The following is an 8,752-nucleotide window of genomic DNA, read 5'->3' on the forward strand; positions in this document are numbered from 1 at the left end:
TTAAACCTTTTTCAGCATCAGTAGCATCTCCTCCAAGTCCCTGCATGGCCTTTTTCAAAGTAATACCAGAGCTACATGCCTCTTACGCTTTAGGGTTTTATTTCATTGTGGTGGTATTGTACACCTGATTTATGAATCGGCTACTGTATTTTAAAGAATGGTTCAAAGCCTGACAAGGGATGTGCAGTGTCAGGTGAAGGTGTTGGTCAGTGTTCAGCGTGTGTCCTTTGCAGCCATGGACCCTTGTGCAGTGCCTCTGTCACCCCTGAAGCAAGGGGACCACGTTGTGCAGTTTGCAGCATGGAGAAAACTGCTTTGCACCTGAATTTGCTGCAATATATTTAAAAAACCCCTTTGTTTCCCACCACTCTTCTGGACCACATTTAATTCAGCTGGTATTTTTTGTTCATTTGACTTACAGTTAACAGTGGAATTTTGTTAATGAAATGTTGGGATTTTTTGATAGCACCTGAAAATTTAAAGAAAACTTGCCTCAACCTAGCACCTCACCCTTCTCTCAGGTGTGCACGCATGTGCATGTGAAACCACGGTCCATTACAACAGTAGATTTATAGACAGCCTCGCATGAGGGTTCCCATATTATACGCACCCCCTCCAAAATCCCAGGAAATTCAGCGGGAATCTTGCCCAGGCGATAGCGCTGTGAAAGGAATCTGTTTCATCTGCAGTTTGCTGAGAAAAGTATCTAAGCTGTTTATCAAAGGGGTTTTGGAGTACAGGGCTTATTTTCAGAAGCTGACACACAGCAGAGTGTTTTACCCTGTGGTTTATGATCGTTTACCTATTTAAAAATAAATAGGTAAATGATCTGGACTTACAGAGAACCAGTTAATGGTACAGGATGAGGATGAGCACTGAAGTTTTATTTTTTAATACCCCAAAATTAAACTGACCAGGAGTATTTAATGAATAAATAGTTTTGCGAGCTGAAAGCTGTAGCTGTCCTCTATGGGTTGTGAACTGGTATTTCTTTAAATACTGTGGGCTGATGAGCCAGTTGTAATTGCAGTTGGGCGGCGGGGAGGGAGGGAGGGAAGGGAATATCGCTAGAGTTGGAATTCTGCCAGTTTCCCAAATTATCAATGTAGCAACAGCTTAATAATGTCAGCGTTGAATGGGTCAGATAGACCCCTTGATGTGCCGGAGCTTGTTTCGGAGCTGTTCCACGCTGCTTACCGAGGTGGTCAGACTTGAAAACCCCAAGTGCTGCCCTTCACAAGGTGTCACAATTAATGGCACGACTCATTTTTTTTTTATTTTTCCCATAGACTTACAGTGTTGGTTGCATGGCCTAGCGTAGACACATCTCAGAGCTCCTTGGCCAGGCAGGTAAAATTGTATTTTCTTGAGTCAAGAACATTAATTTACGTCACATACCTCAAGTTTTACATTGCCTTTCCAGAGCCAGGCAATTTTTCTCCTCTTTTTCTATCTAGCACAGGCATCTCCTTCACGGTTCATGAATCAAAAGCGAGGAAGATGCCAAACCAGCAGAGTCTTGGCAGGCTGTTAACAAGACTGCTGGGCTGCCCCGTAAAATTTGCTTGTGGTAGATGCTCGCCGGCACTGCGAGGCTCAGCCCTGCTAGCTCCAGGCACGCTTCCAGCCTGCTGCCCGTGGCTCCGAGAGCCGGTGGGCGCCTGGCCTGTGGTACTTCACAAAGGCATTGCGTGGCTCTGGGCCTGGCTCGCTGGTTTGCCTCGCTGAGAAGCATTGTGATGCGCTGTGGTGGGTCTGTTTGGCTTCAGGTGTTAACGGTACGCATTGCTAGACAAGCAAGGTTTGTAGGGTAACGTCCCTCCCAAAGTTAGATCTCGGTTGAGGGTATGGGGGGAAAGCACAGTTTTGGACACGCAGCACTTCTTCACCTCTGCCTCCCCAGTGAAGATGCACCTAAAACTTCTGGTGGTGTGCTCCCGGGAGAGAGCCCATCGGGAGCGCTGCCTCCTTCTCCGGCTCCAGTTTCAATGTTTTTGTTTAGGCTAATAGTACAATGTGAATGTATTTTCAGCACATCTGTGAATGCTGGGTTGATAATTTTGACCTGATCACAGTGTTCTTCCCTCCCTGACCCCCAGGTCAGCTGTCCCATTTGTGTCCTGTAGGCAGGGTGATGCTGATTTTACGTTTATGATTTCTAATGTATTCTGCACTATAAACCAGATATTTTTGTTTTCATTCTCCCAAGGGGGATATAATCAACATCAAATGCCATTAGAGTTGTATATAATTTTAACTTTTCTGTTATCTTTTGATGTAATCAAATCTTTCCATGGTTTTGCTCTGAACACTGTAGTTGGAGGTGTTTTTCTTGAATGGCTTCCATCTGGACGTAAGAGAGAAACCTTTCTAATGGCGTAAAGCTTGTAAACTTGTTTACACGCAGTCTACGTTTCAGGTCAGATTTGGTTGGACACCGTGTACCTTTGGGCCCTCAGGCTCCCATCGTATCTAAAACCCAGCCAGACTTCAGTGACACCTTGAGGCTAGTTCAAGCTTTGGGAAAAGGTGCATGCCTCTTCTGATTTTACAAAAGTAGTTCATCTGTCACTAATTACTGCAGCCACGTGCTAAGGTCGTTCTTTTTCGCAACTGGAAAAAGTCATCTTTGGTCAATTTATTTACTTAACTGCAGCCAGTAAATGGAATTCCACTTTTATTTGTTCAGTGGTGCTCAACTTGAAAAGCCCAGTGCTCTCCTGCTTGCTTTAAGCATCAGTGTTTACTTATAGCACTTCAACCCACATGAAGGAGGTACACGTACCCTTTGGGTACTTTTGTTTCAGGTTGAGACCAGTAATAAATCGTCTGTTTGGGTCGTTTGAAAATGAAATTTTGAACAACAGATTGATTAGAAAGATCATTCCGACCCTTGGGGAGTGCAAGTCGAGTTTTATAATTTACTTCTTACTCATGCTGCGGCGTCTCTGGTCAGGAAACAGGCAGACTGTTACAATTACTGGGCTATTGGAAGACCGAGCTATATGTAGCTGGAATTTATCCAGCTTCAAATACGCTTCCTTAAGAAGAGTAAGTTAGTAGTGGACAAAGTGTTTTGAGAAGCAGTGGATTTTCCTTTCGCTGGTGTTGCTAAATCAGGCTTTCAGTAAACACTAATTATTGGCATCTGTACGGCGGTGTGAAAGCAGTTCTCCAGCCTGTGAAACAGTCCCTTCTGCCCTTAACACTCGAGAACTATCCCAGGCCTTTCTTTCCATTGCAATATTGTTATCAGTAGCCAAATGTGAATTTCTAGTATTATAGGTGGCCATCCCTAGGCAGAGCTCTCTGCTTTGCCTGGCTCTTTGATGGCAATTGTAAGGAAAAGGAAGGTGGGGTAATTGCATCAGTATACTTGCATTGGTGCCAACCCTCTTAATAAACCCTGCTATTCATTAGTAGTATCTTTGGCTGCCTTTGAAAGAGTGTTTTTATTCCAGAAATACTCTATTGATGTCAGTGATTTAATCCTGAATTTTTGTGGTACAGGAGTACGACTGGACTTGGGGTGCCACTCGTCCATTTAAATCACATCAGATCCATCACACTGCTGTGTGTCTCTGAGCGATCGCTACTTCCACAGTAAGGGATTCATTTTTCTGGGTAATGACACTGACTCATGCAATCTTTTTTTCTGTCACGGTGCAGCTGAAAATCTCCCGCATTGCTGGGATGGTTGGCTTGGGAGCTCTGGGGTAGCCTGGATTTCTTGCTTAGCTTCTGCCTCATTACAAAATGTTATCTGAATCTCTGCTTGCTGCAGAGAGCCCAAGGTATTCATCTAGCCGGCTGGAGAGGTACAGCAGAAATCCTTTCTTTATCTCCTGTACTGCAAGTATAGGCGCTGCTGGGCATAGTGAGAATAGGGCTGTAGAATGGAGGGTTTTGCTCTTTTTATCAATAAGCTGTAAAGCTATTAGAGTATAATGTGTATCAGGATCTGCCAAAAGATCTATTGAAGACAAGACTTGAAGGCTGACTTTGAAGTGTGCTGATTAGTAGTAAAATTCCCACTGACTCCAAAACAAACTGCCAAGCAATAAGTGTCTTGAAAATGTCTGCTTTCGGGAAAAGATTCACTGATACTTTTTTTTTAAGCTTTTATGTTTTAGGCCAGAAGAAACTGCTGAGATTACCAGAGCCTTCTCCTCTCAGATGTGATCAAACCACCTTTCGGCCTTCTTTTGGGCAAGCTAGATAGATTGACCTGTCTTTTTCCTTTCAGAAGAAGAATTGTAGTATTGAATTTGTATTGATTTCCGTTTTTGCCTGGAGACAGAAGAATTAATTTAGTACACAAATGCATCCTGGACATGAGCTGGCAATGTGCACTCGCAGCCCAGAAGGCCAACCGTATCCTGGGCTGCATCAAAAGAAGCGTGGCCAGCAGGTCGAAGGAGGTGATTCTGCCCCTCTGCTCTGGTGAGACCCCACCTGGAGTACGGTGTCCAGCTCTGGAGCCCTCAGCACAGGAAAGACATGGACCTGTTGGAGCGGGTCCAGAGGAGGGCCATGAAAATTATCAGAGGGCTGGAACACCTCTCCTGTGAAGGAAAGGCTGAGAGAGTTGGGGTTGTTCAGCCTGGAGAAGAGAAGGCTCGGGGGAGACCTTATTGCAGCCTTCCAGTACTTAAAAGGGGCTTATAAGAAAGATGGGGACAGACTTTTTAGCAGGGCCTGTTGCGATAGGACAAGGGGTAATGGTTTTAATCTGAAAGAGGGTAGATTCAGATTAGATATAAGGAAGACGTTTTTTTACAATGAGGGTGGTGAAACACTGGCACAGGTTGCCCAGAGAGGTGGCAGATGCCCCATCCCTGGGAACATTCAAGGTCAGGTTGGATGAGGCTCTGAGCAACCTGATCTAGTTGAAGATGTCCCTGCTCATTGCAGGGGGTTGGACTAGATGACCTTCAAAGGTCCCTTCGAACCCAAACTATTCTATGATTCTATAATCCTTCAGGTTACAAGCTGTGTTAAACTAATAGGAAATTGGGTTTTCTTCCTTTAATGACTGTGAAAACCCGCAAGAAAAAAGGAGAGTCAAGACAAAACTTTTGGTTACTGAGACTTAAGCTGCAAATACAGGAATGAAATTCATAAAAATTAGCGTTTGACATCTGAAACAGATACGAGAGAACTCAAATCACAATGTTGGCAAAGAAAAAACCTACAAATCTTTTAGGCTTTTTGACTAACTCAAAGAGAATTTGTGCTTCAGCAACCAGTCCTTCAAACCCCATCTGGGACCTGCTGTCACAGCCAGGCTGTAGCTGGACACAGGGTTTTGGCTATCAGGCTGCTTCAAGAGAGTACGTGCTGTTGTGTGGCTCCCCGTTGGGTTGTGCAGCCCCACGTTGTGTCGTGTGGCTCCTCTTGGGTTGGTCAGCTCTAACTTGCACCAGACCCATTTCACAGCGAGGCCCACATAGGTTGCAATGGTGCAAAGAAGTGGGAGCATGCTGTGGGGCAGAGGGAGGAAGACCATTAGCTGGTACTACCGTGGAGACCTTTGCATGGGGGAGCTTTGTCCCAAAGCCCTTGGGACATCTGCACGTTCAGTGTGTGGTGACGGGAGATGGCAGATGCCTGAAACTGAAAGCAAAGGCTGATGCAGAAGGTGATGAGATGTCCCAAGATTGCTCTCCCAGGTAATCTGGAGCTCTGCAGTTGTTTAGCGGCAGCAGAAGTCAGCCTGTATGTAGGACGCCTTAGCATAGAGCATTTACAAGGAATAAGCACGCAAAATGGGATGCTCCTGTTGAAGGCATGACTCCTTCCTTCCAAAGGAGTCCCTTTTTGTTGGTCACAATCCTAAATTACTTGAATTACAGAGCTGTATAAACAGGTGGCATGTGTTCCTGATCACTTGAGCTACTACAAGGTTCTTAAAAATAAATGTGCTTCATGGAGATGGAAGTTTAGAGCCAGAGGGGAGACAGGAGACTGGATGAGTGAGAAACACTGTCATTGCTTCCAGCCCTTCTATTAATACTAGTTTGCAGGGAAGTGAGAAATGTAAAGGAAAGCTGTGTAAGCCAAATGAGCACGACTGCCAGCTGAAATATGCCTAAAATATAATTGATCTGATGACAGTATAGTCAACTCTCTGCAGAGATTAGGACTGACCGACAGCAGTTAATCTAATTTCTTCCAGTGCGTAAATTCTCTTGGGGAAACCGCAAGAAGTGAGGGGGATGTAAACCTGAATCCTCCTTTTCTAAAATCAGTATGGATAATTGTATCCAAGAATGGCTCTAAGGCCGGCGTCCTCTGTGGAGGAGATGCGTGGGGAGCCTGAGTGCATAATTTAACACTGGATGTATTGCACTATGGGCACCAGCCCTGAAGCAGAAATGGTCACAGGTAGAGCTGCTGAAAACTCAGTGTCTGTTCTTTAGAGAGGAAAAATGTTTTGCCATGGAGAAAGTCCGATACTGGTTTGCAGCTTTGGTCCTGCTGTGTAGCTCCCTGGTCAGGACGCAGTCATTTGGAAAGAAGGCAAAAAGTTTTACTGATTGTGTGGCTGGCCACATCAGGTTGAGTGTAATCAGGACTGGGACAATCCACAGCTCATACTAAACCCATTCAGAATCTTAATGCTTTAATTAATCTAATCATTCCTGTAGCAAGGCATTAATACTTTCAAATGTGGATCTACCTAAATGTTTTTTACAGGGATTTACATATGATTGTATTTTTTAACTCTGTTAAAAAAATCCATGAATGCTATTTATCTTAGTGAAAATTTTCGATAACTTGATTTTCATAAGAGTTGGTCAGTCCAATCGTTTACGTGGATGACTACTTACGGCATTAGGACTCTAACCTTGGCTTTTATTTCTTGAAGGTCTTCACACTGGTGGCTGTATTCTCTGACCTTGGTTAACTTCTCCCTTGGTAAAATGGAGTAACACAAACCTGACCTAAGTACCAAATAGGAATATTGAGAATAAGACCTATTTTTTTGTGCTGTAGAATGATAGAATCATTTAGGTTGGAAAAGCCCTTTAAGATAATCAAGTCCAAATGTGCCTTGATTGTGCAGAGCTCAGCACGCTGGAGTGCTGGACCAGGGCTCAAGATCCTACATGATGCCACAGTATAAGTGAAGAATAATAATGCTGGTGACTCCGAAGGTTTCCTCTTGAATATTTTTTTGTTATGCGTGTGTTTATGAAATTACACTGTGAAAGGTGGTGGTGACAGGTAAGAGAAATATTTGCAAATATGTACCTGCTAAACAAAAGTCGTTGCCCTGTGCGGTTCTAAGTAGAAGTGATGTGATTTAGTAGCATAAGGTAATCTTCCATTGCAGGCAGAAAAGCAGGTAATTAACAATCCCGTACCAAAATTCTGAAATGTTGATTTTGCTGACACAAAGGGAAAAGGGTACTTTACAGACATTATGTCTGGAGTCATGTGCTTTTATGAAAGAAACTCTGTTAAATTATATTATTTTCAACTGGTGAACTCTGGGCTTTAACTCTAGTTAGCTTGATATGATTTGACATAACTAAATCATTGTTTCTATGAAATAAAAACAAGTCATGTGGCTCAGAGACAGATCTTATGACAACATAAATAAAAGCAAATAGTATGAAACAAATTCTTGTATTATTTTTTCAGGGTAAACCCATGATTTTCACAATGCCTTATTGCTGTTTTTAGACTGTAGTTATTTTATTGGTGCTGTAAAGGCAAACCATGCAAACAACAAAAATAGAAAACAAATGTAATGGGCTTTGCTCTGTTCTCTTGTACAGCAGTGCAATCGTCCTGATAAGTAAACAAAACCGGAAAGTTTGAAGGAGCAACTGGGGCATTTGGTGAAAATTTTCTTTGCCCTCATGTAAAGAAGTCTGAAACTTCAGTTGTCTCGCTCTTATATCGAGATCATCTTGGCATTCTTTCAACCCCGTTTCTGTACAAGTTAAGAATGAAGAAAGCTTCAGTGCAACAAGATATAGATTTGGAACATAACATTTGAGACAAGTTCTATCTGAATTTCAACTTTCTTCCGGTCTTCTCCTGGACTATTCAGTGAAACCTAACGCCTTTCTTGCAGAATTATTGCTAGTATCATAATTTTGCATTGTTGCGGTCGTGTTGCTTCTCTGTTGAAAGGTAACTGAAGGACACCAGTTCTACTAGTTTTGAGGAAGCTTTTGCCCATGAAGTTTACTGGGCAGGGTTGGTCTGTCCTCATGCTGGACGTTCACTTCTGAGCCAAAGTGTTAGGGGAGCTTGATGAGCAACTCAGAGATACTGCTGTCAACAGACTCACCGAGTGCTGCTTTAAGTTTTTTTCCCTAAAGAGTACCCCTAAATACGAAACTCTTAATATTGTCTCAGGTCGTGTACCTCTGTAGCATCTTTTGGATGATGTTTATGGTTTTATTTTCTCAAGCAACACACTTCTCAGTGCATTAACTTTAAATTTTTTTCGAAGCTGCTGTAAAGATAGGAAGCGGTAGATTTATTTGTGGATGAAAGATATTTCTTTGGCTTTTTCACCAGACTTAAAGGTGTGTGCATGTATGTGCGTGTATCAAAATACATTATATAGCCTTTTTATGTGTAGAAAAAAAATAAATCCCTCCATGCAATATCAATAGAGGCTGTGCATGGAATAAATTCTTTTGTTTGTTAACATCTTTATAGGGCTTTGGATATGTAGAGCTATTAAAAATAAACCACCAAACCAATGAAGTGAAATATCTCTGATAGG

Source organism: Mycteria americana, chromosome 3 (assembly GCF_035582795.1).
Source record: "Mycteria americana isolate JAX WOST 10 ecotype Jacksonville Zoo and Gardens chromosome 3, USCA_MyAme_1.0, whole genome shotgun sequence".
Taxonomy (NCBI): Eukaryota; Metazoa; Chordata; class Aves; order Ciconiiformes; family Ciconiidae; genus Mycteria; species Mycteria americana.